Source organism: Mauremys mutica, unplaced genomic scaffold, assembly GCF_020497125.1.
Source record: "Mauremys mutica isolate MM-2020 ecotype Southern unplaced genomic scaffold, ASM2049712v1 000909F_np12_subseq_1:113575_obj, whole genome shotgun sequence".
Lineage (NCBI taxonomy): Eukaryota > Metazoa > Chordata > Testudines > Geoemydidae > Mauremys > Mauremys mutica.
The window spans coordinates 81,321-93,450 of NW_025423072.1; the positions used below are offsets into that span (position 1 = coordinate 81,321).

General features: G+C 53.2%; 2 non-coding genes across 2 annotated transcripts; both read left to right on the plus strand.

The window, feature by feature from the left end:
* Positions 1-1,038: 1,038 nt before the first annotated feature.
* On the plus strand, positions 1,039-1,120 carry TRNAS-AGA. The gene has a single exon. It is a non-coding gene; the product is annotated as a tRNA-Ser (tRNA).
* An 8,797-nt stretch (positions 1,121-9,917) lies between these two features.
* TRNAS-GCU lies at positions 9,918-9,999 on the plus strand. The gene has a single exon. It is a non-coding gene; the product is annotated as a tRNA-Ser (tRNA).
* The last annotated feature ends 2,131 nt before the right edge of the window (positions 10,000-12,130 follow it).

The window sequence follows — 12,130 nt, forward strand, 5'->3', positions numbered from 1 at the left end:
TCTCTGCCCCTCCCCTGAGACCCACCCTGCCCCCCACCCCCACCTCTCTGCCCTTCCCTTGAAACAAGCCCTGCCCCCCGCCCCCACCTCTCTGCCCCTCCCCTGAGACCCGCCCTGCCCCCCGCCCCCACCTCTCTGCCCCTCCCCTGAGACCAGCCCTGCCCACCGCCCCCACCTCTCTGCCCCTCCCCCGAGACCCGCCCTGCCCACCGCCCCCACCTCTCTGCCCCTCCCCCGAGACCCGCCCTGCCCACCGCCCCCACCTCTCTGCCCCTCCCCCGAGACCCGCCCTGCCCACCGCCCCCACCTCTCTGCCCTTCCCTTGAGACCCCCCCTGCCCACCGCCCCCACCTCTCTGCCCCTCCCCTGAGACCCGCCCTGCCCACCGCCCCCACCTCTCTGCCCCTCCCCTGAGACCCGCCCTGCCCACCGCCCCCACCTCTCTGCCCCTCCCCTGAGACCCACCCTGCCCACCGCCCCCACCTCTCGGCTCCTCCCCTGAGACCCGCCCTGCCCACCGCCCCCACCTCTCTGCCCCTCCCCTGAGACCCACCCTGCCCACCGCCCCCACCTCTCTGCCCCTCCCCTGAGACCCGCCCTGCCCACCGCCCCCACCTCTCTGCCCCTCCCCTGAGACCCGCCCTGCCCACCGCCCCCACCTCTCTGCCCCTCCCCTGAGACCCGCCCTGCCCACCTCTTTCCTCAGTCGTCTGTTGTTATTCCATGAAACATCAAGGATGGAATAAAAAGCTGAGTTTACTCACTGATGTGCTGGGGATATGGCAGGAAAGGGACTGTCTGAATGATCAAGGCAGGAAATGGACAACAATCTACAGCAATGTCATTGACCACAAACACACTCTAACCATGCTCCAGCCAGAAGGGAAATGAGCAGGAATTCTTGCAGTTCAGCCATGGACACACTTACACAAGGGCACAGCAGTGTGTGTGCTGAGGGAGCTGGTCTGAGGAAACAACTGGAATTGATCACTCAGTGAGAACAGAACTAGAGTGCAGTGAGAGACACATCTCAACCAAGTAGTTGTGGCTGAGTGGTTAAGGCGGTGGACTAGAAATCCATTGGGGTCTCCCTGCGCAGGTTCAAGTCCTGCCAACTACGGAGAAAGTTGTGGCTCTTTAGTTTCAAGGGAGCTGGGTCTTGTCTCACTCTCAAGCTGTGTCTACACTATTGGGTAATGTGGCTTTAAAGTGTTTTAATTAAACAGCTGCTGCATGTCCACACTATGCCCCTTGTGTCACCAGAGCACATCCAGGCTAGAATCTTGGATGGCCACAGAGAGCAGTGCACTGTGGGTAGCTGTGCAACTGGCTGCAGGGTGCTTTGGGAAGGGCTTGCAATGCCTCATGGGCTGGTACAGCATCACATGATGCAGGTTTCTCTATCCCACCGTTCCATGGGCATCTTACTAGATTGCCAGCTGCTTTTCAACTGCAGTGTGCGTGGCGGGGTAGAGACTGTGTGTGTGTGGGGAGAGGGAGTGTGTGTGTGGGGAGAGGGAGTGTGTCGGCACACTGTCTCTATGTTCAGACAGCTGCTGCAAGCAACCAGGCCTGAGGCAGGGGGAGGGGGCAGCCCCAACATCAGCCCCTGCTTCCCTCACTGGCTCAGCTCAGCACAGCAGCCTCTGTCACACGCACACACACACACACTGCTGCTTAGCTCTGTGTCAGGGGTGCAGGAACGGGGTTTAGAGGGCCGTGGCCCCACCACTCTTAACTGGCTGTTAGGATAAATGATGGAGGGGGGAAAGGGGGAGTCTTGGGGGGGGGGAGAGGCATTCTGTGGGTGTGGCCTCGGGGGGAGAGGTGGTGTGAGTGTGGGTCCTTGGGGAAGGGTTTCATGGGAGTGCCACAGTTCAGACAATAGTGACCCCCCCCACTGTAAGGAAGCTCCCGCCGCCCCTGCTCTGTGTTGGTAGCGCGGGAGAGAGCAGCGTTCCAGGGCAGTGATTTGCTCCCCGGGGCTCCGCCAGGGGGGCTTGGGAGGCTGCAGGGAGCCCTGGGCCCTTTAAATCACCAGCCTGGGGAAGCCGGGCCGGGCTGGCACAGCGTACCCGCTCTTGCCAGTACCTCATACCGGAATGTACCAGCTTACGTTCACCTCTGGAAGGTCCTCACGTGGATCAATAACTGGTTAAAAGCCAGGAAACAAAGGGTAGGAATAAATGGACAGTTTTCAGGATGCAAACAGGTAACTAGTGGTGTCTGTACTGGGACTAGTCAACATCTTCATAAACGATCTGCTAAACAGCGAGGTGACAAAATGTGCGGATGATCCAAAACTACAGAGGATAGTTAAGTCCAAAGCAGACTGGGAGGAGCTAAAAAGAGATTTCACAAAACTGGGTGAAAGGGCAACAAAACGGCAGATGAAATTCAATGTTGATAAATGCAAAGTGATGCACATTGGCAAACATAATCCCAACTCTACATAGAAAACGATGGGATGTAAAATAGCTGTTCCAACTCAAGTGAGAGATCTCGGAGTCACTGTGGATAGTTCTCTGCAAACATCCACTCAATGTGCAGTGGCAGGCAAAAAGCGAACAGAATGTTGGGAATCATTAAGAAAGGGATAGAGAATAAGAGAGAAAATCTTATTGCCACTGTATAAATCCATGGTACGCCCATATCTTGAATACTGCATGCAGATATGGTCGCTCCATCTTAAAAAAGATGTACTGGAATTGGAAACGGTTCAGAAACGGGTATGGCGTGTCTGCCATATGAGGAGAGAATAATAAGACTGGGACTTTTCAGCTTGGAGAAAAGCTGACTAAGGGGAAATATGCTAGAGGTCTATAAAATCATGACTGGTGTGGGGAAAGTAAATAAGGAGTGTTACTTATTCCTTCTCATAACACAAGAACTAGGGGTCACCAAATGAAATTAATAGGCAGCCCATTTAAAACAAACACAAGGAAGTATTTTTTCACACAACGCACAGTCAACCTGCGGAACTCCTTGCCAGAGGAGGTTGTGAAGGCCAAGACTATAACAGGGTTCCAAAAAAGAGCTAAATCGATTCATGGAGGACATGCTCTGAGCCAGGATGGGCAGGGATGGTGTCCCTAGTCTCTGTTTGCCAGGAGCTGGGAATAGGTGACAGGGAATGGGTCACTTGGTGATTCCCTGTTCTGTTCATTCCCTCTGGGGCACCTGGCATTGGCCGCTATGGGAAGACAGGATACTGGGCTAGATGGACCCAGTCTGACCCAGTCTGGCCGTTCGTACGTCCTTATGCTCTTTTCATAAGATGCCTGGGATTCTGCCTCACAATGTGTCCCTGAGGTCTCAGCCAAAATGCCCCAGACAGACACACACTCTGGGCTCCTGAAGCCTCGGCCACCCACCTAGTGCCCTATGGCTCATCCCTGACCCTTGCTGCTGCTCCTTGCTATAGACTGTGAAAGGAGCGGAGGCAGCGCAGGAGCCTTCGGGGGACGCAGATCTGAGGCTTTGGGAGAGACACATTGTCTGAGACATCAGAGCGCTGCAAACCCTGCAGCCACCCCCTCAATCCGGGGCCTGTTCCAGCCCTGAGTCTGGGCTGCCGCGATCCCTCCCCCAGAGCAGGGCGCCCACAGATTACAGCCTGAAAATAGGCGTGTGCCACTAACTCCTGTTCTCCCTGACAGGGCCTCCCCTAGACCAAGTGCCTCTCCCAGGCAAGATGTGTCTTCGGTGCCCCCCCCGATATGTTAAAATTTTGAATATCTTATTTTTCATTGCATTTGTAGCTCAGCTCATGATTTTGACGCACAATTTCAAATGCATGATATTCTCTGTCATATAAGATGATAAATTTGCAGGCTAGGTTCTGTAAACCTGTATTTATTCATGCCATATATAAGCAAATAAAACAAATGCATTTTCTTTAAGCATATAGAAACTTTTTAATTTTGACAGTAACTGAAATGTACTAACCTCTAGCAATGGAGCACTCACCAGCACAGGGTGGGTCGGTATTAAATAGTGTTACAGTAGGAGACAGCGTTAGGATGTTAACCCCAGGCCTTTAGTTGAAAGGTCGCTTCTCTCTCCTTTCCCCCATGAACTGAAGCGCAGCATTAAAGAGATCCAAAGATTGGCCAATGGCATTTTAAAGTGCTAAAATAGCAAGTGATGTCGGTCTCTCATTGGCCATCAGCGACTGAAGATGTGGTTTAATGAGCCGGAGCTTCAAGGCGAGGGTGGCTCTGTCCACTGCCTTCCGTTGCGCTGCTGGGCCCCAAGTCCCTGGTGGCCAATATGTGACGCTGGGAGAAGACAGTGGGGTGGCAAGTGGCGGCAGGACTTTTGCCACCAGGGTCTAGCTGCCCAACTTCCTCCTGGTACTGCTGGCCCCCCGTCGCCTTCAGGAAACCCAGGAACTAAGGCAGGAATAGGGCGAGGAAGCGAGTAAAGCCGAGCAAGGAAGGCAAAAGTGAATCTTGTCTTCATGGGCCGCTCGCAATTATGTCCTTTTTCTGTGCCATAGCTGACAACAACATCCCAGACAGAAAAGCAGGAGGCCAAAAAGAAACCGAGCAGCTGCTGAAGTAGTTCAGCTGGGAGCGTGCTAGACTAACAGGCTCTTCTATCCCCCTTTGTGCATGGGTGGGATGTTTTCTAAAAGTGCAGCAGTTCCTTTAACTGCCATGAGTCCCTCATTTCATGCTATGCAGCAGGAAAAGGCAGCATGGGCTTCTGCACCGAGTTGGCCCACCTGACCTTTCATTCTTCTCTTGCTCTTTGTCAGCAAGGGGAAGAAAAAGAAGCTCTCCCTCAAGCTGGAGTCAAAAGGGCGACGTAAGGACGACTTCCTGAGTGCCCGCTCCAGTCCTCTGCTCTGCCAGCTGACCTATTGAAGGGCTGCCACCACTTTCTCCAGGTTTGTCCATCGGTCTGTGCCAGGGTGAGCAAGAGCCAAGCAGATGGAGTTTCTGTAGTGTAGTGGTTATCGCATTTGCCTAACACGCAAAAGGTCCCTGATTCAAAACCAGGCAGAAATATGCTGGCTTCCTTTTGCCAGATCCCCTTGCTGTTCAGGAAGGCCTCCTCCTTCTCCTATTGGCCTGTCCGTGGGATAACTCCAACCCCTGCATGACAGAGGGTGCTGACAGCAGTGGAGAAAGCACCTTGGCATCAGGCTGGAGAACCTAGAGGAGTGCGGCGTATCACCTTTTGGAGGCTTGTGGCTTGGCCTCCTCTGCTGTTGGAGGTTGGCCGGTGGAGGCCGGCTCTTCCTGCTGGCCTCCTCTGCATGACTTGCCAAAGGAGGAAGTGAGGCAGGAATGGGGCAAAAGAGGAAAGTCGAGCTGAGGAAGGCAGGGCAGAAAGTAAGCACCTCATTGCGGCTAAGTGGGGTTAGTAGAGCGTCACCATTCCTTCTGCAAAGCCGGGGGAGGTGCGGTTGGCTGCTGGGAGGCAGAATCCTGTGCCTGCCTCTTGGCTTCCCAGGGGTGGCTCCTTGCAGCCCAGGAGAAGCGGGGTTCTGGGGGGAAGGAAAAGCAGCAATGGCGAGGCTGAGTGGGCTCCTTTCTGGCCGACATGGTGGGTCTGGGAGTTGCCTGTAAGCCGTAAGTGGACTTGGTGGAGTGAAAACCGCTGCTCCATTCTGGCTGACCTGGAATGTCCATTAATGACTTGGGAGTGGGGGCAGGGCACTGCCTGTGAGCAAAGTCGTCTTCTTCTTCTCTCCTGCCATGGGGAGCCCGGCCTTAAGCCTGCCCAGCATGCACTGCAGCTCGAGCATTAAGCCTTCCTGTGGCATAACCGAACTACGGCCTAGTGTAATCAGGTGTCAAGTTTAGATTGTGAATTTATCTTTAATTTCCATGGTAACTTACTTTGATCTTTTATGCCTACCACTTATAATCCTTAAAACTCCATCTTTCCGTAGTTAATAAATCTGTTTTATGAAACTGGTGTATTTTGCTTGAAGTTCTTGGGAAATCTCAGCTCCATTACAAGGCTGGTTCATGTACTATTCACAGTGAGGGAGGGGTGGATCCTGCGTAATAAACTCACTATTGTGTCATACAGGAGGCCTGTGATATGCAGGGGGTCAGATTAGATGCTCTAATGGTCTCTTCTGGCCATAAAGTCGACTAATTTCTGAAAAACCGAGTGTAACATTGGGAGCAGCATCTGATGTTTCCCTGTCTAGCCGGCTTGCTGCCTAGAACGAATGCTCCTTGAGTGGGGTGATCCCCAGGGAGTAGCTCAAACCTCCAAAGTGCCTGGGCAGGGGCAGGACATTGGTACAGCAAGGGAGGGGTGTGGCAGTGACATCACAAAGGCCTTTTGAAGGACCTCAGCCTATTGGTCCAAGGTGGTGGGGAGGTGGTGACCTCACAGAGAGATGCTGACATCAGCCAGGCAGGACAGGGGCGAGGGGCCAGGGAAACCTCAGAGACCCCTGTGGCTTTGCTTCCGCAAGTCTCCTTCTCCAGGTCTCTCTTTGAGGACTGAGAGAGTATTCGGGTTCACGGACGTGAGCGCCAGGAGGAACCTCTTTCAAGTTTTCTCCTTCCCTTGTAGTGATTTTACTAGAAAACAGCCGTCCCTGTTTAGAAGGTAAGAGCCTCCTGGAGGTTTGAAACCTGTTCAGTCTGATCCATCTGGTGACAGTTGAATTCTGAGCATGGAAAACTCGAGCTTAAGGAGGCAGAATTTTATTGCGCACCTGGGATTTTGTCCCTTAGAATCACTGGGGACATTGGGGTTTATCGTTTTTGTTTCATCTTTTCCTCCATCCATCCCTCCTTTCTCTTTGTCTTTTGCTTCTTTTGTCCTTTCTCCTGTTCCCCTCCCAACAGCAGGAGAGGGGTGTGTGTGTGTGTGTGTGTGTGTGTGTGTGTGTGTGTGTGTGTGTGTGTGTGTGTGTGTGTGTGTGTGTGTGTGTGTGTGTGTGTGTGTGTGTGTGTGTGTGTTGCGGGGGAGTGCTCTGCAGCTCCCACTGTGGGAGGTCCACCCAAAAATGTGGGGCTGAAATAGAGCTCGGGCAGTGATCCCCCACAAGTGACCTGGGCCATCCTTTGGGCTCTCTGGTGAGAACCCTCAGCCTCCCGTCCTCAGTCTCTACCCTGATTGGCTGAGCAGGGGGTTATTGACAGGGAGGAGACTCAGGTTCTTGTTGTTCTCTTTTAAGACCAAGGAAATAATTCAGAACCAGTTCTATGTTTGATGAATTTTGCTGCTTCTCTCCATTAATGGTCTCTGAGCAGTTCATGATTCTCTCTGACATTGCAGTTCTCCTCAAATACTTGCTGAATAATTACTGTGCACTGTTGTTGATCTGGAGCTCATCACAGAGCTCTTTATTCAGGTCATTCAATGTCTGAAATTCAAGATCTGATGGTTAGTTTGTAAAAGCAGCAAAGAGTCCTGTGGCACCTTATAGACTAGCAGATGTTTTGGAGCATGAGCTTTTGTGGGTGAATACCCACTTCAGCGGATGCATGTAGTGGAAATTTCCAGGGGCAGGTATATTGAAAATCAGGGCTCTTGGGTCCTATTCCCAACTCTGCCACTGACTGGCTGTGTGACCTAAGACAAATCAATTCTCCTTTCTCAGCCTTAGCTTCTCCCTCTTTCAAGTAGGGATAATAATGATCCGCTCCTACCTACTTCACGATGGGTGGAGGCAGGGCCGGCTCTAGGTTTTTTGCCGCCCCAAGGAAAAAAAATGTGGCTGCCCCCACCCCAGCCCTGGGCTCCCCCCCACAACCCTTGCTGCCTGAGCCCTGGGCTCTGCCCCCCACACCCGCACCCCCTGCCACCCTAGCTCTGGGCCTCCCCCCCACCCGCACCCCCCTGCCGCCCCAGCTTTGGGCGTCCCCCCCACCTGCCGCCTCAGCCCTGGGCTGCCCCTTCCCCACACACACCCTCTGCTGCCCCAGCCCTGGGCTCCCCCCCACACCTGCACCCTCCTTCTGTCCCAGCCCTGGGTCACTGGTAACTTGCGCCCAAGGCGGGTCATTCAGCAGGAATTTTGGATGTGCACAGAACACAGACAGGATTGGTTCCCGCATGGTTACAGAACTGCAGTAAAGTGAAACAATTTTCAGCTTGTGTGACTGGAGGAGATCTGGATGCATATTATAAGATTGTCCTCCATAAATGAGGAAAAGTTGAGGTGCCTTTATTATTCTTTGTTTCTATGGGGAATTTGCCAGTGCAATATCACTGTCTTCCTTTCAAACAAACAAAACTAGAAAAAAAATGGCAATGGCTGTTGAAAATAGCAATTCCAGTCCTAAAAACCACTGGGAAGCATTTCTTGCTCAATTTTATCTAGTAGGCTGCCCCTGGAACAAAGGGATCGAGAAACCTGCATCACTGAAAGTGCAGCCATGGAGACACCACACAGCAGCCTTGCCTAGCAGGGGCAGGGGGGGCGAGAAGGGACATCATCCGAGCTCCCTGCATCCAGGTCACTTTCCTCAGCCGGGCTGCGTAAGGGGAGGGCAGAGAGCAGCAGCTTCTGATGCTCCCCTCACAGCCCAGCCCAGGTGGGGAAAGTGACCAGGACGCATGGGGCACATAGTGTGGCTCCTCGCTCCCCCCACCCTCTGTGGGGCCACGGAGGAGCACTGGGGCAGGGGAGAGCAGTGAGCAGCTTTGCACGGCCACACGGTGCCCTTTGACCCCCTGGAGCCCTGGGCGGCTGCCGGGGGCCCCACCCCTAAGGCCGGCCGGGCTCCCCAGCACGAACAGCAGAGACACAGGGAGACTGGCCACCCACTGAGCAGAGGTAGCCTGGGCGGCTCGTAATGGAGGCTCGGGGGGGGCGCTCAGCCTCCCCAAACCTTGCGTCACCAAGGGGGCCCTGGCGCCCATGACTAGGGGCCCTGGCCAAATTGGGCCCCCCTGGGAAAGTCTCCCCCATGTCAGCCCCAGGGCTGGAGGAGCTCCCACTCCCTGCTACGGCCTGGGGACTGCAGCAGGGGCACAGAGCTTCTCTGGTCTGGGGGCCGCAGCGGGGCCGGGGTAAAGGAGTGACAGGGTGGGGCCAGTGGGGGAAGGGGTGGAACAGAGGTGACAGTGGGTGGGGCCGTGGGTGGAAGGTGTGGAAGGGGGCGGAGCCACACATAGAAGTGGGGGGGCCATGGTTCCAGTGCTGGGGCCCCCGCACTTGTTCTCCCTTTCCCTGGGCTTTGCCATCACTAGCCCCTGCTTAGCGAGTAGGGGTCAGTGGTCCCCAAAATGTGGGGCGTGACTCCTAGGGGGACACAGAGGAAGATTGATGGGGGCACCTCAGGGCCTGAGCCAGCCCCCATGGAGGGCAGGGAGGGAGCCCCACTCAGCCCCACTCTGTCCCAGCTCTTCCCCAACCCCACCCTCAGCCTGGGCCCCTGGCTCCCAGCCCGGCCTCGACCCCCTTACCCCTGTTTGCACCCCTGTCCCCAGCAAGCACCGGCCCCACTCCCAGCCCCGGTTCTTGACCGCGGCTTCCGAGGGGCCACAGCCATGGGTATGAGGGCGCAGTGTGAAATGTTTGGGGACCACTGGGTTAGGGTGACGTCCTCAATCACTTCTCTGCAGTCCAATGAAAGCGATTCCTCCCCCACCCACCCCTCCATCAGGACGGCCTAGGTATGTTCTGCTGCCCTTCACTCGTACAGGAAGGAGAATAACATTTCATCGCACTCAATCCTAAAGTGATTTGTTACCCACCACCATCCCAAACTGGTCATTTTGGGGAAGCGGCCCCATCATGCTGCATAGCTGGGCAGAGTAGGGGTGTCTGTGCAAACACGGCCTGTTCCTGAAGTCTTCCCCCAGCTCATCACTAGATGTGAGGGGGGAACTCATTCAGTCCCTGCTTACGCTTAGTATTGGGAAACTCCTTAGTGTCCCTATCTCTGCCGGCCTTAGATTTCTCCTCCTGTCCCTTTTCTTACAGCTCAGATGAGGTGGCCGAGTGGTTAAAGTGATGGACTGCTAATCTATTGTGCTCTGCACGCATGGGTTCAAATCCCATCCTCATCAGAGGCATTTAGTCTTCACCCTCCTTTATAGACAACCATCTCCCCCCTTAGTACAATAACGGACCCAACAATGTTGCCTTTTGCAAACAAAAACCTTCTCAGAAACTCCGACACCCCCCCTTGTTTTAAATAAAATGTCTAAATCCCAGATTTCTAAAAAATTTCTCTAGTTCTGTATTTCGTAGTTTTTATCTCAAAAGGTAATGTTACCTCAAGCTGAATAAGGCAGCGCTTCAAAAGGAAAACGTTAGCAATGGCAGGGGAGAAATAGGAAAGGAAAAAGCCCCTTTTCTCAGAAGATACAAACTCGACTCCCTCCTGTCTCTATCACCAGTGGATTTAGCCTCCCTCCTTGTGAGCTGTAAATACAATAAAGAGGAGACAAGGGGGTTTGGCACAAACAAAGGGAAGTGTAGTCAGGGTAAAGGTACAGAAACCTGGGGGAAGAAGGGAAAATGCAAACGTAATGAATACAATGAAACAGCGACTGGCTTTGGGAGCTTAACACTCAGGCCCAGAAACCCTCCCTTGGAAACCGGAAAACACTAAACGATGTCCCAGCACAGAAACCTTTCCCCCCTGTGCAGGTGCAGCGGGTCCCACGGGCCGGTGCGAGGCCCAGGACCTTCCACTCTCCGGCTGGTTTAGAGCCGTTGAGGAGGAGCCCTGGGGAGTCCAGACGACGGGTGGGTTTCGTCGCTGGCAGGGAGGCCCTGTGGGAGGCTGGACACCAGGGATGCAGGACGGCAGGAATGGGGGTGACAGGCCTCCTGTTCCTCAGTCTCACGGCGGGACCGAGGGGGCTCGTCACTCTCCGGCTCGGGAGCGCTGGGAAGACCCGACCGTGGAGGGGCCGTCGCTGGGGGGGGACGGCCCCGCGCAGGCGCTGAGCACGTCCTTATATCACTTCTGTGGCGGGAAAAGTATTGAGGAGATGGAACGCTGAGGGCTGGTTTTGGCGGGAAAAACCGGTTTGGACTGGTTTGAGCCTGTGTCCTGATGGTAAACAAGTCCCCTCTCAGAGATGGAGTCCAGGGGTCAATAGTTCATATGCTCCAGACGGGATCTTATTTTAAAGCCGGTGATTTAACATAAGAACATAAGAAAGGCCGTACCGGGTCAGACCAAGGGTCCATCTAGCCCAGTATCTGTCTACCGACAGTGGCCAATGCCAGGTGCCCCAGAGGGAGTGAACCTAACAGGCAATGATCAAGTGATCTCTCTCCTGCCATCCATCTCCATCCTCTGACGAACAGACGCTAGGGACACCATTCTTACCCATCCTGGCTAATAGCCATTTATGGACTTAGCCACCATGAATTTATCCAGTCCCCTTTTAAACCCTGTTATAGTCCTAGCCTTCACAACCTCCTCAGGTGAGGAGTTCCACAAGTTGACCGTGCGCTGCGTGAAGAAGAACTTCCTTTTATTTGTTTTAAACCTGCTGCCTATTAATTTCATTTGGTGACCCCTAGTTCTTGTATTATGGGAATAAGTAAATAACTTTTCCTTATCCACTTTCTCAACATCACTCATGATTTTATATACCTCTATCATATCCCCCCTTAGTCTTCTCTTTTCCAAGCTGAAGAGTCCTAGCCTCTTTAATCTTTCCTCATATGGGACCCTCTCTAAACCCCTAATCATTTTAGTTGCCCTTTTCTGAACCTTTTCTAATGCTAGAATATATTTTTTGAGGTGAGGAGACCACATCTGTACACAGTATCCGAGATGTGGGCGTACCATGGATTTATATAAGGGCAATAATATATTCTCAGTCTTATTTTCTATCCCCTTTTTAATGATTCCTAACATCCTGTTTGCTTTTTTGACCGCCTCTGCACACTGCGTGGACATCTTTAGAGAACTATCCACGATGACTCCAAGATCTTTTTCCTGACTCGTTGTAGCTAAATTAGCCCCCATCATGTTGTATGTATAGTTGGGGTTATTTTTTCCAATATGCATTACTTTACATTTATCCACATTAAATTTCAATTTACTTCATAAACATCTTATTAACCAACTAACTGAACATATTGAACAGTTTATACTTCTCACACCTAACAGTGTTTGTCCTCCAGATGTGTTTACAGGTGTTGAGTTGTGGGGGAGAGAGGCCAATTCATCTC